Below are 27,768 nucleotides of genomic sequence, written 5' to 3'. Positions count from 1 at the left end.
AAACTATATTTGCTGAGGATATGACTGCCAATAAAACCAACAGTTAAGTCTTTTCTACTTGTGAAAAAACAGGCCATAAATGACACACACCATCTTACTGAAAAAGCAGGTAAGAGGATCAGTTCTAAGCAGCTGTCCATTCCAAAATAAATTGCTAAGTATTTAAAAATAATAGTAATAAATTTCGGAACAACAACAACAAAAGGCTAACTAACTAATTGACTCTTAAGGTGCATGGATTCAATCAACCTCATCCTCCTACACTGAAGAAAAGAGAAATTGTGAGACCAATGCTCCTTTATAATCATAACACATTTGGCTTTTTTTTCCACCAGAAGGATAATACTAATCTCAAACAGATCATTGGTGCAACTTACATCCCACAGCTTCTGATGACTTTACTATTTTTAACAGGTCTCCAAACAATAAGAAAGAATGTCCACACTTCTGCCAGCAGGCTGGCATTTGTTACACAGAAACAGATTGTTTTCCTCGTTGGAAAAGTGTTTGGGATTCATGGACCAAGACAGAAAAACATTCTACCAGATTTTACACTGAATAAAACTTTAGTTTGAGGAAAGTAGTAAAAGGAACTTACACACAAACAAACTTGCTGCCATTGGAATACTTAATGCTTATGTAACACTTTGCAATGGCTAAAGCAATAGACTAACACCAATCATCCATACCTAATGTGCAACATTCCATATGTTTAGTAGGTAAACACAGAGAGACAAAGTGACTCGTTTTGCACTAAAGAATAAACATGTAGCCAGTAAGACCCCTGCCTGGAGGTGTTCGAGGCCAGGCTGGATGGGGCTTTGAGCAACCCGTTCTAGAGGGAGGTGCCTCTGCCTACAGCAGGGGGTTGGAACGACATGATCTTAAGGGTCCCTTCCAACCCAAACCATTTTATGATTCTATGATTTTCAGAGATTATTCTTCTGGAATTCTCTGCTTTTCATTCCATCCTCTGTTTAATCCTTCACACAGTGCAACTAAAGATTGCATCCACAAGATGTCAGATAAAGTGTCCTCATTTTGAACACATGCATTAAAATCTAGGAAGTATAGAACACTACCAATTAATACATCCTCTAGAACTTTCCCCATCTTCATGTCAATATTAAAGCTATTTTGATATAAAATTACAGTGATTTCTAAAGTACAAAAAGGTTTACCCACCCATATCTGTGGAAAACTCTAACAGCATTTATGGCAGCATCATACCAGAGATCTCTAACCAACCCTCATCGCAGATGCTGTGCTCTGCAGTGCCTTTGTATGGTTCACAAGCTCTGCAGAGGAAGGACTCTGCCATTTCTGTGAACATAATTGGATTAGTGGGGTTGCAGGGTTTTTTTTAATTATTATGATTATTTTTTTAATGACAACAATAGCCAAGTATACTCCCTCTTATTATCCATGGCTTCATTTCTTGTGCTGTAGTACAGAAATTGGATTACAGCATTTTCTATTTTTGCAGGTGTGTGGCCCCATAATCACACAATAGCATCATATACTCTTTAACACACTTACTCTGGCAACGCCTCAGTAAGGGAGGGAACTGCGATTATTCCCTTTTTATACAAGAGGACAAAGACAGAGAGGGGCTAAGAAATGGTTTGTCTGAAGAGGTCTATGACAGAATAAGGACCGCAGCTCAGGATGCCTTTTAATCATCTCTTGTTTCTTATTCAGTTTGAAATTCTGTTCTTAGGTTGGCTAAAGGGTAAATGAAACTTACCTGAAACTTTTATTTCCATTTCAGTCTGCCCATGAGATACTACGAAATGCCATGCTTAACAATACATTCAAGAACATAGCAGTCAAGGCAGGTTTATTGTGGATCTAAGAATATTTTTCTGGCTTTTAATAGAGTTGTCACCTATAAGCCATATATGTACAGTGATACACCAGTCTTGGCCATATTAGTGCCTAGGATTCACATGCAGCAATGAAGGAATACTGGGCAGATCTATTCAGGTGCAAGCATGACATTAAGAATGATTTTGTCTAGGGATTAGGTAACAGCGCTGAATAACCACATCACATCTCTTCCCTGCATGCAGTGAAAAGTTAAAATGAAGAAAGAAGGGAACAAACTGATTTATGCTACGAATAGTTTGATTTTGATACGTTTTCACATATTTATACTACTATGATTATCACTGGCATAAAAACACACATTTTGAACTCAGATAATGAAAAATTGAAGGCGAGCCCTCAAACCCTATAAGGCCACAGTTTTAGTAATTAAATGACACATATAATCCCGTCTTCACAACCTCATTCCCAACAACCACTCCAAGGGGATAGAAGTTTCTTCTTTTTCCCCGAGCCACCACATCCGAGGCACCACAGACAAGCAGCAGCTTTTAGGCACACAGGAAGCTCACACGTATGGATTGCCCCTGCCCAGAGGGCATCCTCGAGGAGGCGGGCACCCACCCCCCTGCATTCTCCAAATGTTTTGGTTAATCCCATCTCCGGGGAAGTTAAGACAACAACTGATGGTGGTTTTTTTAGAATGAGCGTGGCTGAGATGGCAGCAGCAGCTCAGCCTGCCCAGAACTCACAAGGAGCTGAGGGGCTCTGAGGGGCCCGAGCCTCAGTGCTGCAACATGGCACAAACTGCAGCCTTCTGGCAAACGGAAGGGAGAAGGCTAAACCAGTGCTTTCGGTGGCACTTGGTTGTGAAATATAATGAAGCGTCATGGAGAGAAAAAAAATAGGGGCAAGAGTTTAAACACCACACAAGAGATGAAAGTGTGTCTTGTCTTTCCCCTTTCCATAAAAAGCTAAATATTTATAGCAGCTGCTCACTAAAATAAAAAGCCTTGAGAGTTATGCATGAGGAATGTTAAGTCGCAGTATTACATAGAAAGAAAGAACAAGTAATAATTTGGACACAAGTGTGATGAAATTCACCTATTACAGTAGATTAAGCTGTTATGCCAACTCTGCTCCCAAATCTCTCACTACTCATATTCTCGGCTTTGTTCTCTCTCTTTGTTAAGTATCTTGAACAATCAGCATAGAATTTTCCCTTGCAGATGAAACACACTAAATCAGAGTAACCAAAGCACTGTCAGCCAGAAAGCTGAATAACAGAAAGAAAAAAAATCACATTCATAGCTACCTGCATATTTTAAGACTATCCGGAAAATAAGTTCAGATGACAGAGCGACTTCTAAATTTACATCATTTCCGTGTGTAGCAGGCTAAGATCATGAAAACATACAGCCTTGCTTGAGCCAACAAAGTTTCTACTCTTCAGGTATCTTGAGCTCACCTTCTCCAAGATGTATAACCCTGGAGTTGGCACAAAGCTTCCCACCTGCACCTGTGCAGAGAACCCCCCCACATCATGAAGCAGCTTCAGAGGCCCAGGGTTTCCGGCTTTTTTCAAAGCTGGACAATTTACTACTTCCAATTTTAAACAGAGACCAAGTGCAATGCTTTGTTTCCATTCTTACTGTATCACAGAGGAAGCAAATGGGAGAGAGAGGTGAGAAGATGACTAAGAGGAAGAATAAAATGCCCCCTTTTCTGAAGCCGTAAGTGTATTATTCCCCGCAAATGCACTGCCTCCTGCACCTACATTCCCAGCACATTCTGTCCATTTTCTGGAAGATGATACCCAATCAAATATACCTACCTAATTCCACAAGGATATCACGGTACAACAGAGGTGTCAAAAGACACGAACCATCCAATTAGGCACCTGTACCAACTACTTACTGTGATTTTAAATTAAATTCTCAAAGTTTTAATTCCTCTCATTTATTTTGTTCTATCTTACCTAAATGCAATAGGACACATTTGGACAGCTACAATCCTTTAAAAAAAAAGAAAAAAGTTATTCAACACTGTAGTTATGCTCCTCATCTAACTTTTAAAGAAATAAAGGGTTTTCCTATATCTACCACTTATATTAATACATACACTTTATTTTTACATGCAGATACTTGCACTTTGAAGAGGAGCAAACATTTTTTTCTCCTTATGGAAAGAATACTGTGTGCCAAATTTCACCTCTATCATTGTAGGGACTGCTTATAACTTGAAAGTTTTATTATGAATTCTTGAAAATCAACTAATTCTTCATACATATACCTCCCCCTGACATTCATTAGACATTGGATTTAGAGATGTGGGTTTTTAACAGCAGCAGCTGTTAATAAAATAAAATAAAATAAAAAGCACAAAACATTTGTCAGTCACTCCACTTCCAGTATCGCTTTGCTAGCACCCTAGCCAAATTCTAAAGTAAGCAGATCTGCAACTCTAATGTTAAAAAAGGAAATTGGTTACCACATTCCAGCTTTTGAAGCTTTTTATATCTTAAGAAAAGTAACACTTCTGGTGGTTGTTGAATAAATAGTTTAAAATAAAAGCCATAGCAATAAAGATATTTTGCTTGCCTAGCTGCAGTAGTAAAACTTTCATCAGCAGAATACGAATGCATTCTTTTCCTGTTCATTGCAAAGAAGTAACTCTTCCATAATAATATCCACCCACTCTTTCTTGCTATTCGGTGTACTTACAATGATTTCTACTAGTGACAGAGATTTAGCTGCTTCACTAAACTTGCCTAGGAATAATTTCCACAATCATTCTGGGCAGGAGTGAGAGGAGATATATATTTGTAAATAACACTAACTTCCTATCCCAAACAACAAACCCAGGCAAATCGTATACACACAAAAAAAATGATTAGCCTTCCAACTCCAGAATTTTGGCTTCAATTCCCTGAAGTAGTTTTGTGCATTAAATCAACATACTGTAAGAATAATCACTGGAGACCAACTTGCTAAGGGCTATGGAAGGTTGGCCTGTGGAGTGCAGAGAGCTCATGCCAGAGATCTGGCACAGACTCTTCTGTTGCACAGATCACAGTGAACGTGCACAGCAAAAGCAGTGCTATGTCCTTCTGAGGCTCTGTGGAAAAAGCTCCATGATTAAAAGCAACCAATGACTACCTCTTCCTTCCCATGCAAAAGCATAAAGCCTTCAAAAAGAAAAATGAAAAAACAAACAAACCATCAAAGAATGAAAGGCATAAAATTGCAAATATATGCGTCAACTCAGTCACATTAGTCTTTAAGGCATGCAACGTCATCACGTGGCCTCCTATGGACACTGGTACCATTTCTGCCAGGAGATACAACTCATTTATTTTAAGGATCAGAAGGGTATTGTCTTAATTCACATTTGGTTTCAGTTTGATGTCATTTTTTCAAAATAGAATCCCATTAGCAGTAAGAATTCCCTTTTCAATGAAGTATTTTACAATTTGAAATAATTGACAATACTTAAAGTATTCATTAAAGAAAAAAACCCAACAAACTAGGATTATTTTATACCAGACCCACTACCACAGCAGTGTAATTCTTTTCTGAAAAATCCAGTCTGCAACAGTAGCTCTCATAAGTGCAGTCTGTTGTAATTTTAATTTTGTACTTTCTCTATTTAATGCCAAATATTTTAGGAAGTATATCTGCAATGACTAAATTTCTTCCAAATCTTCATCTTCTGAAACATTTTATTCTTATATTCAAAATTACTCCAGTATTTTAGAGGTGATAAAATGTTCTTTCCCCATGCACATCCTGACAGATAAAGGCTACACTCCCCTGCGTTCTCTGAGCATGCTAACATTCTCTTTTGTTTGTACTTCTGGTACATACACCTGTGGTCCAGATTCACTCATACCGCTGTCAAACCATTGCTCCCATATGTTTTTGCAGGCATATGTGGATTAATTGTAATGCACGGTCCTCCCTTATGGCTTGTCTCTCCCTAAATCCTTCAGTCTTTCAGACTGCCTAAGATGTCTATCTCATTCCTATTAGGCATCTTACAGAGCAGTGTTCTCAAATTGCTGATGCAAAACACTAGGGTAAGAATGAATTTCCATTTCTAGCTCTCCACAGAGAAGTTTTTTCCCTTGTTGAGGCAAACGCTGGCCTCAGTATGATTACAACCCATCTGTGCACATATCTGGTAGAAAAGTTATTTCCTTTTACAGCGGGTTATATTTATTTAGCTGTAGTACAGCTGCTCCAAAGCCACTTGGAGTCTAAAAGCGTGCTTTTTCGATGTTGTGTTTCCCCATGAAATGCATCAGCTGCTGAACAAGAACCCAAGCCCTAGCCTAAAGAAACAGTATCCCTGAAAGGAGTTGTGTTCACCCCGCAGCTGAACTCACCAGCTACACGGGGGCAGGAAGCACGGGCTGCCCTCAGAACCAGGCACCTGGCAGCCCCCCAGTCCTCGCAGGCTGCTGGCGTGCCATGACCTGCGGCTGCTGTGACGTGCATGGCCCTTTCCACTCATTTAGGCTCCCCCACCTGCCCCTGCCAGGCACTAAACACCCTGCAAAGACAAGCGAGGCGACAGACGGAAGTCAGCAGCAAGAGCACGTAGTCTTGCGTGTAGAAGCATCCTGGGATACCGTCATTTCATTTTGGTTTTAATTATAACTACTTGTTTTGCATTTCCATGAGTAATGAATTGTTTTTTCAACTTCTGCATCAGAAAGGAAGTAAGCTTGCTAGAACAATAAATCAGACACAAGAGCCTCATTATAACACACTGTTCAGACTTTGCAGAAAGGGAATGATTTTTTTTTGTTTTGTTCTTCACAGATTAACTACTCATACACTACTATACACGACTTTCCAGAAAAAAAAAACAACGAAAAGTCTCTCTCTCTACTGCTTCAGTCCTCAACTTCCAAGGCATGCAGTATTTTTAAAGAAATCAAGACCTTAACACAATTGCAGCCTGATCAGGTTAGGTGTTCTCCCTAACACTATCAGGACATTGCTACGATTTTCTCCTTTTGTCTGGCAAGAGAGCAAGAATGCTACTTGCAAAGCACTTTCTATTCGAAGTCACAACAATAAGGATCTGTGATCATTAACTAGCTTTAGTTTACCTTGGGTATATATTATACCTATACTGTACATATACACCCATACATTTACTTCATGACTACGTATAACACAGGTAAGAACCAGTTTAAATGGAAGAAATTCTTCATGAGCAGTTCACTTACATGTATTTTTTCTCATAACGATGTATTATCCCCCCCAAATAAACAAGCCCTACACAAGCGGTCTGATCAAATTATGCAGGCTTCAGCTTATTCACAGAATCTTTGCAGTAAATAGCAATTGTAGCACTCGTTCATTTACATTTGGGAATGGAGCTCATGTAAGTGAAGCATCCAGGCCTTCGTAGATTTTCTCACTTCCAGAAATTTAAGCTATCAAAAAAGCTACTAAGCAACATGAAAGTGCAACTACATACATACACACACGCATATACATATATATAAAATATATAAATATATATTTTTAACTAACAAGCTATTTGTAATAATTCAAATCCTTGTGTAAAGGGATCTACAATGGGAAGAAAATAGATCAAAATATTTTTTCAGCATAATTGTTTATATTATTTTTAAAAGAAACCGTGACAAAGAAAGCTTTTATTCCTAAATCTAGGAACAACTAAACCAAAGTGCTGTGCAAATGAATAAGTTATAGGTTTATTAAAATTAAATTTAAAAATAGCACTGAGGATATGGAGAAGAAAAATTAACTCAAATGTATAATACACACCTGAGAAAAAAAAGTCATACCGAAACAATATCATCACTGCCTTTAATTCAGACATGAGAATGAAGACGTTTTTTTCCAGCAACTGTATTTAACAATAGTAAAGAACTGTTGCTGAGCACATAAGCTGACAGCTGACATCATTCTGCACATTATGTTCAACTTTTCAGATCTTTCTTATTAAAAGAAATTATTCATATAATTGCTTTAAAGCAAAATAGACTACAGAAGTCCACACAGCACGCTGACTGTTAACCTTTGCTTTATTTCTTCAGCAGCTGCCATTTCTAAAAATTTTTTGCAGTAACACAGAAAAATTACATCAGTGGTTCTTCCCCAAAGTGCTTGCTAAGTCATCTCTTCGCAAAATTCAGCATTTGCAAGAAAATCTGAAACGCTGCTGTGAGACCACAGTGAGTTGTATGAGCACAGGGAGATGGAGTGATTAAGAGTAACAAAAAGTTAAAGCTGCATTCATTAAGACAACTGCAAGTAATGCTATCCTCCACAGTGCACTTTCAAGTAACTTATATCAAATAATAAAGCAATTTTCAGTTAAACTGACGGCATAGTTGAGAATTTCTGACAGCATAAGAGCACAGAATACTAACGGCCAGACGAAATCCAATTTTCGTCCAAAACAAACTCCATGCGACCTTGTATCAGTCCTCCTTACAAGGACTGCAGCAGTAGCACAGCTAGGAGGAACATACCACAAGGAAGCTTTCTTGTTCGTAGCCTTTCTTATGTTTTATGCTAAGCGGTAATAGCTCTGTGCAAGTCAGTCAGGGGATGAGAACTTATAATAGGAAGGGCAATGTTTCTGCAACACTTCACAGTTGTTACTGTCAGTTTTTGATCCTGTTTGCAGTAGTCTGTACAGCCGCTGTGAAAAAGCTGTACCAACGTCATACAAAATACAACCGTGCTTTTCTGCATAACGAGTACTTCTCTTATTGTTTGCAATCCAATAGTACTTGGGTGCAAGGCAGCTCTGTCTTTTCAACTTTGCAGCAGTTTGTACCCAGAACCAATTTCAAACCCATGCTACAACTATTCCCTAGGAAGGATTTAACAATAGTAAGGGGTTACAAAATAGCAGTCTACCACTTAAGCGCTTTCTTTCCTCCCCTTTTTCAAACAAGATAGCCTACCAGTCTTCAAATATGCTGTGTTGTGCGTTACACCATATCTTGTTTGCAGAGTGGTATCACGTCTCCATGAAAATTTATTAACACCATGCAAAAATACCCAGTGGGAAAGCAAAGAGTTAAAATCTCCTTTAAAGTTGCCACAGAGATATAGTAGCAAGGAACTTGATAAAATATTCACCGAGTTTCCTGCATTCAAAGTCACTTCTCCCCTTCACACAGGGTCACTATGCCCTGCCATTTCATCAGCTCCCAAAAATAAACTAGTTGAGTAACTGAAGATGTCAATAGGTTTTCACATTTCCTCCATGCCTCTAAACTGCGTGGTGCAGGCGACTATTTGAAAACAGTCAGGCATTCCACACTTCAACTAGAGCAATTTTCCCAAGCAAATTCTGACACTTACAATAACTCAGTTATAGCTGTCACTAAACACAGAACACCGTTCCAACTCCAAACGGTGCTTTTTTCTCATAAATCAAGTCACATAGAAAGAACAGCTTTCTTAACAATACTTTTTAAACACGTAGCAAAACTGGGTTCTGTTGATCTTCACAGTGAAAACCTATCACAGCAGTTGATAGGTCTAAAATAATCTTTGAAAAACACCCCAGAACCAGGCACCAAAGGACAAAGCTGACCAACCTCTTCTGTTTCTCCTATCTTTAGCATTTTTTATGACACTGACAAATTTACACAACTAAGAAACAAGAAAAATCCTCAGCATAGGAGCCAGACAAATCACCAAAGTGCACAGAACCATGGAAGTAGCAGCTCTGTTCACTGACAGCCTGATTTAAAGCTGTGTGAGTAATCTGGCTAGAAAAACTCAGTCTGCTCCATACAGAAATTGGTGCCTCACTTTCAGAGAGGAATCCAGAAGTCTCAGTTCCACATTGCAGATTTCTGTAACACACATAAAAGGGACTTAAGAGTCTCTGAGGGAACAGAAAAGCAGCCTTTTAACCAGGGTGTACAGAGAAAGTTCAGTCAAAAGGGCCCACGTGCAAACTGTATGCAAACACTCACGTGAATGAAAACGAGTTGCTAAGCTACCTAAGGCTTAGGTGCCACTGTCTGCTGGCAGCACATGGCACAGACTCTCGGATTTAAAGGAGAGTGCCTATAGCCTTTTCTGAGCAACACCAACACAACCTCTTCTCAAGCAGTGGGTGCAGGGGGTGTGACCCCCTGCACAAAGTAGCTGACAACATGAACAGCCATGGCAGCTGTGAATTCAGACTCCCACATCACACCTTCCCCTCAAAAGGACCCCAGCAATTAGCTCCTCTGGGTGCAGCAGAGCCTCCATCCCTACCGTGAAGTTATGCCATTACGTGCAAGGTCAGAGCATGTCTCCGTAGCCCCTTTGTTAGCATATTAGGAAGGCAATTACCTGCCTTGAAAGAAGGATGGTAACACAATATGCACAAATAATGAAAACTACTGTCAGCAGTGAGATTGCAAGAAAGGGAGAAAGCTAGAAGCAGTTTTAATGCATGTTCTATACTATCAGTTGTGCCCTCATTGCACAGTGTTGTTTTTTACTTGTTTGTTTTTAGTTGTTGTTGTGGGTTTTTGTTTGTTTGTTTTTTGGTTGGTTGCTTTTTTGCCTTCTCTTTCAACTCTGTCTTTGCTCATAGTTGCCTAACAGCTTGTAAATGTGTAGACTCATATATTAGAATTCTATGACTGGAAGACCTGATGGCATTCTAGGTCAGGGCAAAGAGCATGTTCGTCTAGGTTCCAAGTACATGTTCCTCACTGCTGACTATTTCAGTTTCAGTATGGGCGCCTTGGTGCATCTACAGATAAAAGTCTCAATGGAATGACAAATGCAAACACTTCCCCCTCCCTCCAGCCACCTGTCGTTAACACTATTTAAACTAGGAGATAAAACACTAAAAGCACTATGGGCTGATAAGAGTCCAACAGTTAAGATTTTAGTCAAGATTTTTAAAGGCTAAACAATAGCCATACTTCTACCAAGAAGTATGTCTTCTACCAAGAGTATGGCTGTTGTTTCTTAAACATTTTAACCCAGTTAAGACATTAGAAAGTACTAACTCCAATTTCCAGGCTGTGTTCCCGCAAATAGGCCTCTGTAAGTACTTGTGCAGAGTCACAGATTGCAGCCTTCACTAGCAGCCCAGATCCTCAAATTTGCTTTCAACAAAAGGGTTATCTATAGATCACCTAAAGGTCTAAGTGTAGTCCACACCTTTGTCACATATTACTCAAACTAAAATGGCACAAAGCTGCAGTAAAACCATATTGGCAGAGAACCTGAACGAAAAATAGTATAACTGTGAATTTATCTATGTCATAAAGCCTGATAATTAGGAGCAGTTGTCTTAATTAGCTCTCACGACGTAAAGAGCAGGAGAAGCAGCCTATCTTAGAGAGATTTGAATTATTCTCATGAAAATTCATCAGCAGATTTCTGCTCAAATTTTCAGCAGGAGACTAGAGAAAGCCTGAACATTTTGTTCCTTAGCAAATTATTTTTCTGCATTAGACAACAAAGAGCTGCTGAAAACATCTACGGTGTCTCTGTCTTTTGTCCAACTCACGTGTGAACCAGTTTGAATACTGGAGTTTTCTTGTTTGCTGTTACACATCATCCAACCCAGTGACAGTCGGCACAAAAGAAGCAGCACCTTGCCAACACAAGTGTTTTAAGACCAACTCCAAATATCAGATAAGCTGTCTGTCTCTTTAAGCAGCTATTCCCATCCATGTGGCCAAGGAATTGTTGATGTTGGCAAGTATTTGGGCCACTGCCTTCCCTCTCATACTTGCCTAATGACATCTCTGACAGAGATGCCTTGTGGAGATATCCACAGACCTGTTAAAAATCATCAGTACAGCCCAAAGGCCAATGAAATGTCTCTGAACCGTGCTCTTCTGTCTCTTCTGGAGGATGCTTTGCTCCTTCATGACAAGCATGCCTGAGTTTTTTCATCCATTTGCTTCCTGTGCTGCACAATTTCATACACGTATGCTTATGTCAGTCTTAGGCAAACAAACAAAAAACATGCATTCTTGAATACATGCGCAAGCAGGAAGGTTAGCCTGTCTTAAAATGCCAGGACAGGCTACCTGAATGAGAGAACTGAATCTTTCAGTGTGCAACTTATTAACAGCAGCAGCCATTACTTAAGCGTTCATCCGGCTGTAGAAGAGAACTTCACTGCACAAGAACTCAAATCTACATTTTATTTATTTTCTGAACAAAGCTCTCTGTATCTTAATTTCCTGTTTGTAAAGGTAAGCTAGCTATGTTAATTTATGCAAATGAGAAACTTCAAATCTTATTCAGATAAGATTTGTTCATTTTTTAAAGGAAAAAAATATGAAGCACTGACTTCAATTAAGTTGGTTGTGAGGCAGCCCATTATTCACTTAAGTGTATAATCTAAGAGCAAGTATCATGCATTCCAATCTTCCTAGGTTTTTATTACCTCAGTATGTCAAATGTTTACTCTCTTTGCATCACAAATTCAGATTTAAAATGAATCGCTCATAAGGAGTGCCACATTCTTCAGCAGTAAAAGAGTATTTTACTACAGAACATTTTCTAAAGAAAAAAACTGCAGTAATAGTGACTGCAGTAAAAGTCAGCTAGTGTCATAGCTGGAATATTTCACTTTCACCAAAGAATGAATAGCGCTAAAGCAAAAAAGATAAAGAGTCAAAACAGCTCTCATGCTTTGGTAGGAAAGATGTTTCAAAGATGTGCTTTGTATACTTGCATATATTTAAAAAAATCGTAGTAATAAAAATCACTTAAATACTGAAGTTGAATTAGGAAAAATGAAGCCCATAAGCAAATGCAACTCTTTGCACGACTGTTTACTTGCAGTAACATCCTTTATGTGCAAAACTTTTCAAATACCTAAGGAGGACATTTTAAACTCTAATAATAAGAAGAATGCAGTAATGCACTTTGATTCCTAGCTTTCATTCATAGTATATTCACATATTCCTCCCACAGCATCTCAACATCCATTAAAACATACTTACTGAGCAAATTTTGATGGAGAAAGACTACATGATACTTATTTTCTAAAAATTTGGAAAAAAAAAATCAATAGCTTTTCAATAAACAAATATTACAAATAAATTAACAATTTTAATTCAATATAATGAAGATTATGTTACAAACATTCCTAACATATAGCATGTCACATGCAGGATAATATTTAGGGCTTTACAAAAAAAGGTTCAACAACAATAGCTCAACTTGGAATTTTCTAAGCCATGAAATGAAACTGAACAATAGGGACAGTCAGTTTTCAGTGCCAGTTTCATATATATATGAACATCTTTGGCATCTTAAATTGTCATCATGGCAATCAGAATGCCTTAGGGCTGTGGCTCTCTTTCTTCTCACCAGGGATTTGGTAGTGCTAGGATTTTGTTCTGAAATGATAGAGAATCAATTAAAAAACAGGAGAATGCTTCATAAATTCTTCTCCACCCAAGCATAGCAATTTCCCACAAATGTAGCTAACTTCACTTTCAGAAGTGCTTGAAAGAATGAAGAAAACATTACCTAGGAAGAAATAAAGCCTGAAAACAAGACATTCTTAATGGCAAAAAAAAAATCAAGTAAAATCCTAGCAATATTTTTAACATATGGCACTTTGTTTTACTTTTCAATATCTGAAGTTACCTATTCAGGATCAAGAACTGGAATGGTTAAGGATACTGCAAAACTGCAAGAACAGTTCATTCACATTATTATAAAACTCTAAATAATATAATTTATGACAGAATGCTAAGAGGCAGATGTAGGAGTCCAAAAGGAGATGCTCAAGGAATCATGAGTACGTACAGAAATAACAGACTGAGATTGCACACCTAAGTGTACACGAGTACACGGAGCTTGAAATCACACAACATCACTATTCTATAACAAAGCAATTTGGAGATTATTCAGAATTCTGAACCTATCACAGTGCACACCAGTGACAAGATGACAAGCATTCAGGCAGGTCTATTGCCACACAGCACAGCTTCAGAGAGCAGATTCCAGTTTACCCCCAACGAAGTGATGCAGCTGACCTGGTAGCTGGGAATTAACCATACAACTCCACACCACATCCAAACTGCAAAGCCAAACCAATATTTTAAAGTCTTCTCAGTTAAATGTTCTCAATAAAAAAGACAGGAACAATCCTTGCAGTCAAAACTAATGCCTGTCTTGGCCACTACAGCAGTAACAATACCAAACACAATTAAACAATAACTTAAGATTAACAAGAAAGATATTCAAACTTGAAAGAACAGCTTTTCTTTATGAATTGTACTCTCTAGCACCACAGAAAAAAGAAATACCTTTTCTCAGGAAAACTGAGTTATAAGATGATGAGAGATTTAAGAGTGTATATCAAGTTTGTGTGCATACATAAATACACAAACAAATACAATTTATCTTCCCAAAACAAATATGACAAAGAGGATATATCTACATATATTATGCAACTATAGCCTCCCCTATTAGTGCTGAGGAAGGCCAAGGAACTGAACCTATTTTCATGTGCGACGATAGTATAAAGCAAAGAAGTAAGGTCTGAATACTGACTCTATTCCAACTGCTTTCTCTTTACATGCTAATGCTGAACATGCAGCTATCAATGCAACAAGATGCATTCATGTAATTTGTGCTTAAAATGAACAAGCATTTTTTAAGTATGTGAATTTCAAGGAATATCTATCTGTACATATTCCATACCATAATATAGTGGATTATCATAATTTGGGCTTGGAAATGAGGTGGTTGTAAGTTGCAGCAAACTTTATAAAAAGCATCAATACAGAAAAGCAAATAATTAAATTGCAACATTTATTTCTGCATCCCCATTTGCTCATTTGCTCCTGAATACTCGAATGTTGGCTCCAGGCCAAAAGCATGCACTCACACTTTTCCAGTGAGAAGTGTATCACTTTTTCTCGTAACAGTTTGTGCATTTTTCAGCTGCTTGAGTTGATCAGCAGAGCACTCTAGAAGGGCTACAGTTGGAGATCATTTGAAGCAGAAGTTATGCAAAATGTTGCATAGCACCTATTGAGCGGCCTCATGCTGGAAACACATGCCATTTGTGCACTGGGAGCTGCTGTAGCTGCCAAGGATCTTTCACATGGCATGCAAGCTGCTGGCATGCAATGCAAAGACTTAAATTATTGCTTGAGCAATCACCTCTTTCATGGATCTACACATCGCACGACATGGGTCTGTTGGCCTGAACGCTGAAATCGCACCAGAGAGAACACATGATTCAAGCACCAACAACTCCCCACTGACAGATAGCTCTGTGCCACTGTATTCCAATTATTAGGGGAGGTGCTAAGGATATTTCCTTGAATTAGCAGCACGTCCTTCCCATTTACAAATTGCTCAGTGACAAGTCTTCCATTTGGAAGCTGACTCATTAGCTTTGGCTTGCCCATGTCAGAATTTGCCAGCTTTCTGGACACGTGTTGCAAAACTTGAATGCTTGCCTTCTGCCCCCACCAACATTTTGTATGATGAACATAGAGTAGTTTCTCTCTCCTTTTATGTCACTTGGCATACAACTAACTGCGCTGGAAACAACATGCACACTTACAGCACTTGATTTTAGCATAAGCTGTAATTTAATTCAACCAATACTAAGACGTCAGGCAATGTCTTATTTTTTTCTTCCCTCAACAAAAACCAGTAATGTCTTATCCCTAATATGTGTCCTCTCAATATCCTAAATCTGTGATTAGGTCACAAAATCAGCTGCTTAGTATGTATCTAAGCTCAAGAGAATACCAGATGAGTTTCCTGAGTAGAAATTCCCCAAGAATTACTGAAATACATAGTAACCCCTCTTACCTTTGGAGACCGGAGCACAGGCTAGACAGATTGCCATTCTGATTAATAGTAGGTATTTGTCTCTCCTGAGCCCCTTCCCTTTCACCACACCCGCTGCTCCCACCCCCAAGATGGCTGCTTCCAATGAGTGGTAGAGGCCCTCCACTGAGGCGCCTTGAAGGACTGCCCAGTAGCTTGACAGAGTAGCATCATAGGCTTGAAATATCTGCAGTTCCGCAGCTACCACATTTGGATGACAATAAGAATGAAAATGCAGAAGCATAATTTCACCTCTGGAATGAGTGCGTAGGCTCTTGGAAGGCTCTTACTGTGCTACACACCTCATCATTTCTTATCACCGCTGTTCTCATGCACCTTGGTGGGGGTAAAGGCTAGCATGGCTAAGCTTCCTTTTGCAAGTAGGCAATAAACATGTCTATGACTAATTCCCCTGAGTACCACAGGACAACTCACAGATGTAAAAGTTATCTCCTCGTTTGTATACAAGTCCAAAGAATCCTGGCCGGAAATATTTTCTCAAACCACTTAAACTGTGGAAAGCAAAAGCTAACATAAGGAATGACTGAATTGCACCACAACCACAAATGATTTAAGGAATACTTAAGCGCAATTCTGGGTTTTCCCCAGAAGCCATTGATATTAGAATACCAAGGATGACATATATATAAAGCCAGTCAAGACGTGAAGAACAATAGAAAGAAAAATCTACAAACAGAATGCCATGGTAATGCAAGGATTAAAAGATGTTTGCTATTTGCTTGTTTTGCATTAAAATAAAATGCTCCACTAAAGTTACAGAAGGATCATTATGAAACTAAATTTGTCAAGTGATAAGTCCAGTGTTGTGGTTAATTAGCCACATGCTAGAGAGAAGAAGAAGAAAAAAAAAAAAAACACAGCAAAGCAAAACAAACAGCTCCAGCACATCATTATACTCTTCATTAGCAAAGTTACATATATTTTACAAAAAGCACTTAGTTGGCAGCCTGAGGAAACTAACAACAATAAGACAATCTGTGTGTTTAACTGAAATAGCATGTTCTAATGGAATACCAAGAAATTTTAAAGCAACTTTCCATTTTTTTTTAATAGCACTTTCCATCGTAGTGCTCAAAACAAGCCTTCCCTGCATTCATTACATCCTCAGCAATGACTGTTAAAGACAACATTTTTCAGAAAATCTTCTCTAATCCTGGAAAGGCAAATTTCTGAATACCAGATCTGAAATCTTTTGGGTCAGATGTTACACAAATTCCAAGGACTTCCAAAACAAAATTAACCTGATGGAAGTTACAGGTAACCATCACCTCTGAAAAAACAATCTTAGGTACTCTTATTTGTATCCACAATGACTTTGCCCATCATTTTGATGATCTTTCAAAGTCTCAGCCAAAACCTTGCTTTTGCAGAGTTTGTGGCACACTCCCACCACCTTGTCCTATCTATCAGCTTTCACTGCCAGCAAGATCACCAAGCAGTATGCAACGCTTCATAGAAACCAGTTAAGTTGAAACAGCATGTTCAGAACTTATGTTCAGTCTAGCTTTGCTTTTAACCTCGTGATTTTTTTGTGGTCTGACACAGAAACTCAGTGCTCTTCTCTCCATTTCCACACAAGACAGCTGAACTCAGCACAGAGGTTTTTTTCCCCGCACCAGCAAACAAGAAAAAAAGATGACATCAGGAATTGCACAAAACCTGCAGGACTACTAGCAAACCGGACTGATTTTCACTTTCTGCATAATCACTTCAGAAGAGAACCCACAGATTCAACCAGCTTGCTGTGTCCCCTGAGATTGCAGGCACTACAGGTGGCAATTCTGCTGAGTATTTCAGAGCTGTGACTTCTACGATCAGCCTCACTCCGCTTCTCCTTTTTCCCCCTCCTAATTTTTCAGCGAAGTCAAAGAGGAACATGGCAGTTCAATACAAAATAAATTCTCATTTTAGCATTTGCAATGCAAATCTACGTTTTGTTCAGTACAGAAATCTTGCACAATGGCCCATGCATACGTATTCGTTCCAACAATGCTGTCCTATGCAATCACTCTGTAATTACACACAGTCATAAAGCTGCTGCTGTTGCTGCCTGGAACTGCAGTCTCGCCCTCCAAACAACCTAATACCAGTCTCTGCATTAGGACATTTCTTTTCGCTCTTTCCCTCCCTTGACTGCCTGCTGCTCTCTCCAGACAGCCCTTCCACCGCACTCAAACTCGAGATGAAAACAGCTTCTTTCTGGTAACAGCCATGATGATTTATTTGTTTTAAAGAGGCTGCCAAGTTAAATCTCTGTCGAGCAGAGAGAATATTTCTTGAATTCTGAAGGCTGCAATCACACAAGACTTTAGAAACCAAAAATAAACCTCGCTTATGCCTGGTGAAAAAACCGTAAGTATTATATAAGACACTCACATACGTGCGTGGGTGTATTGTCAGCTCTGACTGGTAAACTGCAAAGAATCAGTCCTTTTCAGTTGCTGCCAGAGAAAAAGCTGTACATTTAGGGGCACGGGATTTTCAGAAATTATCTAATAAATTCCTCCCCACCCCCTCCGTTGCATAAATCCCGGCAGAGAAACACAATCCGCGCACGCGGCGAGCCACCGCGCCTTACCGAGCGCCCCGAGTCGCGGTGCTGTACCCGCAGCCCCCGGAGCCGCCCCAGCTCCGATACGGAGCCAGAAAGGGAAGCCCGAAGCCACCCACCCGCCCGAGCAACCCCACACGCGCGGACGGGCTCACCCAGCCGCAGACGCATCCTCTGCGCGCCGCTGCAGCCGGGCGGCAGAGCGGCCCCCCGTGCGCCCGCGAAGCTCCCATAAGGGAAGGACGAGCAGCTCAGCGCCCGAGCGCGGCTCCCCGCAGCGGGCGGCCCGGCAGAGCCCGCTCGGCTGCCCCGGCCTCGGCCCCGCGGAGCTGCACGGCCACGGCGGCGCCACAGGTACTCGCGCAGCTCAGGCTGCAGCCAGAGCTCGCAGGCGGAGCGGCACCCCAAAATTAAAGCCCCGGGAGAAGCACCCCCTCTCCAAAATGGCAGGAGAACGGAAGCAACTCGTGCGAAGAAAATAAACCCGCGGAAAGCAGGAGAGGGAACAAAACGTGCTTCCTCACCTGCGCTGCGAGGTACGGCGGGAGCCTCCGGGGCTGCAGATTGCAAAGAGTAAACGCAGAAGGAAAGACCACCGAGCGAGAGAAAAAACGGAAAGAAGAAAAAAAAACCACCAAAAAAACTTTGTTTCTTTCTCTCCGGGACTCAGGGAAAGCGTCACTTCCTAGTGCGGTAAGCGGGGAGGCTCCCGGGCCCGGGCTCCTCAACTCCTCCTCCTCCTCCCGCCCTCCTCCTCCCCCGTAGCCGCAGCGCGGCTCCCGCCGGCATTTCGCGTCCGTCCTGGCAGCGGCCGGGCGCTGCCCCTCCTCCGAGCGGGGAAGGAGGGGAATCCCCGAGAGCGAGGAGCGAGCACGCAGCACTGATTCGGAAGCCCAGCGTGCACGGCGCTGCCGTGCTCACACCTGGCAGAGCGTGCACGCTCCGTGCCCTGAGTTCAGCGCCAGCCTGCCCCAGTGCTACCGGGCTTCTCGGCCCTTCTCCCGGAGGAAAGTAAAAGCAAGCGTGCGAAAATCTTTAAAAGGGCTTTGTTTTTAAGAAACCGTTTGTAGCAGAAAAAACACGTTATTCCGTTTCCCCTTTTTTGGTCATTTTCTTTTTCTTCAGAAGGAGCCGTAAAAGGGGAAAAACAAGGAAGGAAGAAAGGACTTGTAACTAATGCAAATCCTTAGGTCGCATCTATGCTGTTGGCCTTTTTAGCACGTTCCAGAAATTTAGTTTTACTAAAAATAAAAAATGAAAATTATTTCCGAGTCGAACATTTACCGCAATACCGCTGAGGTCTCTAAAAACGTTCAGCTCGTCTGCTGGAATATGGCTTCCTCTGTTGCGTTGGTCTGAAAATAAACAGCGAGCTGGCAAATGCAGACACGCTGCTCCTCTTAAGGCAGGAAATAAAGCAGCTGCTTCGTCATTGCTCCCCCTGTAGACTGCCACCGATACTTGAGTTCATTAGCAATCAAGAAAACTTGCAGAATATAGAATAACATTTAGGCAGCGTTCAAAGATTAGACTCTTACTCAGTGAAATGTGCCAAGCAACATGAAAAAGGCAAACCTTTCCCTCTCAACGTGCACATAGCCGTGTTTACCTTCCTCCAGGCTGGGATCATTCAGCACGTGCAGGCTAGCATAGCGTATTTTCAGACCAGCAGGGCAGTCTCACTTTTACCACCCATTACTTTATAGAGCAAAATACAGGAACAGTTTTTGTAGAGGACACTAGTTGGCATCTCTTTCACAATAGTTCCTGGCTGCCGTGCAGAACTTTTCACCAGGGAAGTTCAAGATGCACGGAAAAGGGTGCCCAGAGAAGCAACTTACCCATGACTACGAAGCGTATCTGATGCATAGCTGGGTTTGTCCGATGAGTCCCAGGTCAGTAGTCTCATCACCACACCCAATCTTTTCCTGCCACAGAACAGAGAACAACAGTGGGACATGGAAGTGAGCAAAACAGCAGCCAGAGGTACTTTCAGTAAAGCATATTTCTTTTTTTTTTCACAACTGAAGACAGTTCATGAAGACATGTAACAGTGGCTTAATAAAGCATTCAAGGAAAACTCTGCTACCATTAATACACTTAGTCTTCAAAAACCATCAACAAATTGGAGCTGTAGATTAATTACTCAATGAATCAATATAGAAAGAACGTTCAAAACTGCTCACAAATTATTGAATACATAAAGCAAACAAATAATTGAACACATAATGTCAAAAACTGAAGCCAAAGGCATACAACCAACTAGTTTAATTTGCCCTAATACAGACTAAAAAGACAAATTCCATAATCCGGAGTTACTTCCTTCTCTGTTATGAAATATTGGGCAATCAGTGCTCTCCACGAAGCACATCGCATCTTGATAACACTGAAACCGCTTATACAGTGTGTGTGTGGGGGGGGGGAGGGGTGGTGGAAGTCTGCTGTGACTGAATCGTAGTGTTGTAACAGTGAAGCGTAGCCCTTCCTTCCAGTCTGAACAAATGCGTATCATACTTCACCTGTTTAGAGTTTGGGAAGTGAAATGATGAGCAGTGTCTCATATTTCACAACACATAATCACATAAAAGCAGCAGACAATGGCAGAAACGTCACCATCTGGCTACAGATGCTAAGGTTGCACAGAGTAGGGAGTGTGCTTTCTACCCTTGTCTAGGAGGCATCTTAACACTGTTGTCCTTTGTCTCCTGAGTTATAGGTAAGCTAGATAGAGATCTATACTTTACTGATCCAAAGGCAACACAGTAACAGCAAGGTCAAAGCTGAAAGACACAGTAAGGTGCAAAATCTATAGGAGGGGATTGCGCTTCTTCCTAAACGTTCCAAGGTTAAGAATAGGCAAGCCTGTAGGGACGCCACCCAGCTTATATGTCCAAAGTAGAAGAATCATATTTCAAAGACACCATGGAACAAAGAGTGTTTATAGAGTGGTCATTTCTGAGCAAAAAAGTTTTATGAAGTGTTCTGTAAAGATTCTACTACTACACACTCTTCATTATTTTCCTCTGTTCCTCGTACTGTGTAGTCTTCACATCTCCAGAACCTGTCGCTGTTTCTTCCTTGCAATAGCAGCTTTTGCTATGTGCCTTTCTTTCCCCTCTCATCTCTTTTATCTGTATATGCTGAGACTGTATGCAGGCTGCACTTCTATCAATTTTACAGTGACAATTTAATACATATATTTCCTGGTATGTCATTATTTTATTACTACATTAAATCAGGAGATTAGATGGCTTCTTTGTCTTGTACAGACTCATCTTGTGCTGTAACAACATCGACTCATATCATTAAAAAACTACATTGCACTGAGTCAGAATTTGGATTAAAGACTGCTTTACATACTTGTGTTTGCAAAACTGGCTCATCTGCTCAGCAGGTGGCACTCTCTTCACCAAGTCAGAGCAGAGACGGAGTCCCGTCCTCTTTCTACTCGTTCCAGTTTGGACATGTTCCAGCACTAAGGGACACCGTACGGAGCTATCAGTTCTCCCTGAAAACAGTTACAAAATGAAAGCCCCGAACATTAATAAGCTAATTAAAAAATAATTACGCTCTTTGTAAATGAAGTTTTATATACCAATAAAGCACCTCAGTCATTTTGAAAATTCCTCTGAAGTTTACATTGAATGTGATATTTTTATTAAAAAAAAAAAGCATAAACCAGTAAAAACTAGCTGCAGTGATTATCTCACAAATATATTCAATTAGAGGGCAGGGCTGCCTCTTGGCAAACTAGAGAAATGGACTAACTGGAAGTACGTGAAGCTCAACACAGCACAAATCCCTGCACTTTGGCCAGACTAAACCTTTGCTGTTGTACAGGCTGGGGCAGACAGGTCACTCAGCTCTACTGAATAGGATCTGGAGGCCCTGGTGGACAGTAAAAATGAGCCTGCAGTGAATGCTAACAGCAACCTGGGCTGAAAAAAACAGCCCAGAGCAGAGCTTGAACAAGGAAAATGATTATTCCCTTTAACCGACTTGTGTATCTGGAATACTGATTCAAGTTTCGAACACCCCAGTTTAAGAAATACGCTTCTCAAATTTATCAACAGTAATGAGTCAGGACAGTCAGGTGCTGCAGGAGAAGTCCCATGTGGCTGAGAGAACTGAGCTTGTCAAGTGTGAAAAGAAAGCAGGCAGATGAGACTTACTACCAGCCTTCCAGTATCTACAAGACTAGATCTCTTCATACACAGTGTAGAGGAGGATGTAAAGTCAGGCTCTTTATTGCATGGGAGGAAGACAATAGTCGTATTTTGGAACAGTGGCAGTTCCAATCAGCTAGTGAACATAATGAAGCAGTGCAACGGGTTGCCATAAGAGGTTGTAGAAGGTGTGTAATTTCCTTTCTTTGAAGTTTCCAGCACCTGACTGGACATACAAAAGCCCTGCACAATCAAGTCTGAATTCAGTGCTGACCATGCTTTGAGCATACGGTTGAAATGGAGACATCCCCAAATCCCCTCCAAAAGTAGTTCTATCACTAAAGAGACAAATCCCTTTATCTCACAGAAGAATGCTACCTTTGACATATTCAAGGGAACAACTTCTCATGAGAAATTTTATGCAATAATATAGAAATTTCGTAGAGAAAGATTTTGCCTTTCTTTGAGTCTGCAAAAAAAAAAAAAACAACAAACAAACAAAAAACCAAACAAACTCTTGCATACTTATTTTACACTTCTCACCTGAGTTTAAAATTAAAACACTGGGTTCGCTTTACTGGAGCAAAAGTCAGCTTCTTTGATTTGCTTAGTGAAAAATGTGCGTGTTTACAGAGCATATGTGTAAACATGAAGTGTCACAAGCTGTCTCCCTGAGAACCAGGATGAGACTTTGCTACATGAAGGAAAAGGAGGGACACTGTGGTTTAGAAAAGAAACCACATGTAAAGAAGTCATTCACATTGCTTGAACACTTCTTCTAGAAGCTCAGACACCAGAGTGAGAAATATAGTTTAAGAATTTATGAAGTATGAACTTATATGGCATGCTGAAAACCAGAATTGACAAAACTTTCTTCCTGGTTTTTCTAGGCTATGTAGCCTTAAACGTTTTGCAGTTGTTTCTACATTTATTATCATTCCCCCCAGAATCTCACGTTCTTTCTCTTAAAAACAATAATATGTGGTAACATTAGTCACTGTTTACAAAAAACAAAAAACATTTGGAGAAGATCTGTGTGCTTCAGGGTCAGGTTCAAGGGCCAGGCATGGCAGCAATGCAGCTGCAGTGTCACTCATGCAGGGCCACGTGCAAGAATGTAAAGCAGCTCTCAAGCAAATATAACAGAAGCCAACCTCAAGGCTTAAGTTTGTGGTTAACTTCCACTAAGGCTTCTTCTACCCTTTTCCTCTCAAGACGACTAGTTGAGCTGCATTAAAATTGGCTTGGAGTACACGCAGACCAAACCCTAGAAGTACTCAGGGCCCAAGGAGATGAGGAGATGTGCTTAGAGACCCAACAACAACAAAGCAAGGAGAAAATAAATGCTCAGAACTAATGTTCACAGCTTGACTGAGCTCAGGGTAATAACAGAAATAAAGACTGGAATTAGTAATTATGAGGTAGACTTTCCTTGACAAAAATAAAATTCTATGCCCACAAAAGTATTATCAGCACTACTGACATTATTAAAAACAGAACTCATTGTTAAATTTGCATAACACATAGAAGTCTTCCTGTTATGCATACTTTTAATGTACAATTCAGAAATGCATATGTAGGTGAAAATATATGTACATTATATATATTTATATGCATCCTTAAAGTCAGCTCTTCTAGAGAACATCAATAGGGAACTTCTGAGCTTCAGCAGCCGATATATGACACACCAGCCTCAAAGCTCACTTCAAATAATTTGACACTGACAACTGTTCAAGAAGCTTTCAGCCCAAACAAACTGTAGTGACAATGACTCAGTGCCATTGCAATTAAACTGAAACATATGCAGTATAAATACAGGAGCAAGGGGGAAAAAAATCAGAAAGCAATCACCCCATATGTAGCATACGGTATTCTGTTCAGTGGGGATTCCATTCCTATTTCATCCCAAAAGTAAATAACATAAGAAGAGGATGTAAATCCATCACAATGGCAGATACCAACATGTTTAAGTAAGACTCACACAGATATGTACCAAGTAGTGAGGGTAATGTGGAACCATGTGATTATGCACCTCGATGACCCAATCTGTCCCTCTGCTTCTTAATCCCTCTTTCCTGACCCTGCACGCTTGCTTGTGCTGGCAGCTGAAATCTGTGCAAATCAGATGTGCAGAGGTTTTCTGCCATCGCAGTTACACTGCCATGTTGCAGGCAGATTGCTGCACAGTTTTTATTCTTTTCAAATTCACAAGCAAGTTACATCACTGATTGTCATGCCTGTACACTAGATTAATCCTGTCACTCCTCCAAGCTGCATTCCAATGCTAACTTGTGTCCTCCTGTACTTTTAACTCCGCTATAAAGTACAGTATGTTTGATAATGCAGAAAATTGGTTTAGTTCCTCTTTATAAGTTGATCCATGTAAAACTTACTATGATTTTGTCCACCTTTTACTCCTTTTCCCTGTCCTCCTTCCCCTTTTCTCTCTTTTTCTGCATGAGAGGAAATCTTAAGAAGACTCACATTGAAAGTACAAAGTACAACAAGAGCTGTTGTGCAATATCTACAGAAGGAAAATCCCTAGCTAGGATGTGGTATTTCTAGGCAAGAATACTTCCCAAGCATATATGCAGATATATTATCCACTGTGCATTTGAGGAACAAGAAACACACTAATAAAGCATCAACAAACACATCTTCATGGCTCCTTAAAGCCACAGAGGACAGAGAGTAAGGGTAACTGCAAGGAGTTAATGTAAGAGATCTGCAGTAGAAGAGAGAGGGATACATGTGATCTGTGAAGACAACAGCTGGAAAAAGGTATTGAAATACCAAGCAAGATCACTTACTCTAGCTTAATGTATTTGTTGGATTTACAGCAGAATTAGTTTCTTTGCTTTCTTCGCATGCAGAGAGGCTTCTTCCAGTACCACAAAAAGTAATGGTGGTACTTAGAAAGTAGATTTGTTTGGTTTTATTAAGATTACTGAAAGCTTAGCTTGAAAAACATAAGGTAGCAGAGCAGTAGGTTGTCTGACACGGAGCTCAACTACTCATAGACAGCATCTTAACTGCTGCCAACCAGCTGCACGGAATAAAACACTGTATACAGCTATCACGTGAAGTAGTTATCGCTTAATTGACTGAGACTTGTCAGTTACCAATTGTCAATCAGCCTCTAAAAGAAAAAGCCCATTGTTATCTTGCAGTTGTTTAGCTGAGAGTCAAACAGTTGTCATCTGAGTGTCACACATCCAACAAAATACCACACCCATAATAACACGGGGCAAGCAGGGCTTCATAGAATACGGTCACTGACACCATTAATTCCTTTCAGGCCAGTTGTGCTTACTGATCACTCTTCTTTTTCTCAGAGGAAGCAGGTGAAAATCTTTGCAAATTCTTATTTCCAGGCCAATGGAATACAACAGCTGATTTGCTGATAGCCAAGTTGTTAATAATTGAGTGATAACAACTGAATGCATTCCAGAAGGGAATGTTCTTTCTCTGAATGAGTGGGAAGTATTCTACAAATATTCAGCAGCTATGAAGGAAACCTTGCAGAGATTTGGTTATCTTAAGAATGTATCTCTTTGGTTACCTCAAGGCTTCAAAAATCTTTGTGGTCCTCTTTCACAAAACAGTATTGTTCAGAAACAGCATTGCATAAATATGATGTTAGTGCAAGTTTCTCCAGAAGTAGCTTGCTCCTCATGATTTTCCTCTTTGACAAAAGGAGAGTAGGACAAGAACGAACAACTTCCTCCTCCCTACTTGCAACTGTAGTTATTGATGTTCACATTACAGAGCTCTACCCAGCCACAAAGCAATATGACAAACTAAAAAGTGTCCATGTTCAGATGAGTGGCAATGCTTTATATTAAACTTGGAGAAATCAAGATGATTTTGTTGTGATGCAAAAGCACGTGGCTGAATCTTAGTATATGAAATATCCCCACATAAATATATATTTATTAGTACCTCACTGGTTGTAGATTTCTAAAGGAATATCGGTATAACTGTTTGTTGTATAATTGATAGATACAATTCATAGAATTTTCTATTACTTCATTGCAGAGTAATAGAAAAAAATCTACACAGAGGCTTATGCTTGTGTAGCAGTGTGGTTCTAAAATAAAAGTCCCTAATTTTCTAAACTGCTTCTGCAGTAAAAAAAAAAAAGACATAATGCTGGTAAGATTCTGCACAACAATAAGATAGATTTAGCCTACAATAATGTCAGGCCTCGTATAAGCATTAAGAAGCTATATAAAGCTATAACTTCACATTTAATAATATACAAATCCATAATCATATGACACTTATGGATTGGATTTAAGAAACAGACACAAACACATTAAAGACAACAGGAAAATTACTTTCTGTAGCAAACACCTCAGTATTTTCTTTCATCATGAATTAAGACTTATGCAGAAAAGGAAGCAAAACTGAGTAAAACTTTGATGATTGCAAAGTAATCACACTATTAGATAAAAACAAAAGCATATGCTTATTTTTATGGATTAAAGATCCACAGTGAAAGATCAGACCTAACAACTTTAATGTAAAATCCTTGCAATCCTGTGCAGTCCTTACCAAAGACAAATATGAAGGTGCTATTGATTTACTTCACTAACAAAAGAACTTACCTTAAAATGAATGCCATTCTTCAAGATGTTCTGCAGACGGTCTCCAGCATGAACACAAATAAAAAGCAGTAGTTTTGAATAATAAAGTCTGTTCATATAGCAAAGCTTCCCTAGCATCATAAAAATTGTAAGCAACAGAGCAAACCCAAGATCCAACCTATGCCCCTTGACTTGTCAGAACCCAGGTGAAAAATCTGAGATGAAGACAAAAAAAGATGAGTTGCTGCATTTCCAGGCATAGTACAACTGAGAAAAACAGTTACTGTTAACATCAGCAATTGCTTATCTGTGTACTTCCCTGAACAGATGAAGCCCATTTAGTGATTAGAAGACACTACTCTCATAAAGCAGCTGAGTAACCACCTGTAAAACATTCCCACAAATGTCTCTGCCTTGAGCTAATGCTGAGACCCACTGTGAATTTTGTTTCTTACTGCAAAACGGGACTTATATAATAAAAAGTACAAAAGCAGAGACTATCGACAAGCAGATAACATAAGCTGAGTTGGATGATAGCGTGCTTTCCCCAGCTGGCTACCTTTTCCAACAATTTTTTGGCCAACAGTGAGCAGAGCTGCTCACAAATCACCTTTAAACTGCACTGTACAACATTATCTGACTTTATATCGGTGACATATCAAGAGCTCAGTCTGACCTCAGCTTGAGTTGTTCCTTTTTAGCTCACATATGAGACTACTACTCAGACTCAAGTAGTCACTACAAATGGCTGTAATAGCCTAAGATGTTTTTGT

General features: G+C 40.0%; 1 protein-coding gene across 12 annotated transcripts in view; it reads right to left on the bottom strand.

The window, feature by feature from the left end:
• ELMSAN1 (ELM2 and Myb/SANT domain containing 1) overlaps positions 1 to 27,768 on the bottom strand; it is a 70,337-nt gene that overhangs the window by 39,185 nt on the left and 3,384 nt on the right. For 5 of the 12 annotated variants that reach the window (XR_005860479.2, XR_001466681.4, XM_004941658.5 and 2 more), the window contains exon 1: positions 18,765 to 18,920. The gene's annotated coding sequence lies outside the window, so the exon portion shown is untranslated. Of the gene's footprint in view, positions 1 to 18,395; positions 18,585 to 18,764; positions 18,921 to 19,524; positions 19,585 to 20,081; positions 20,169 to 21,600; positions 21,749 to 27,768 lie in introns of those variants that run through there. The other 7 variants (XM_025151267.3, XM_046942650.1, XM_046942648.1 and 4 more) reach the window with 4 other exon arrangements.

The sequence above is a fragment of the Gallus gallus genome, chromosome 5, assembly GCF_016699485.2.
Source record: "Gallus gallus isolate bGalGal1 chromosome 5, bGalGal1.mat.broiler.GRCg7b, whole genome shotgun sequence".
Taxonomy (NCBI): Eukaryota; Metazoa; Chordata; class Aves; order Galliformes; family Phasianidae; genus Gallus; species Gallus gallus.
The sequence above is the reverse complement of the archived record's forward strand: the minus strand, read 5'-3'. Positions and strand labels throughout refer to the sequence as shown.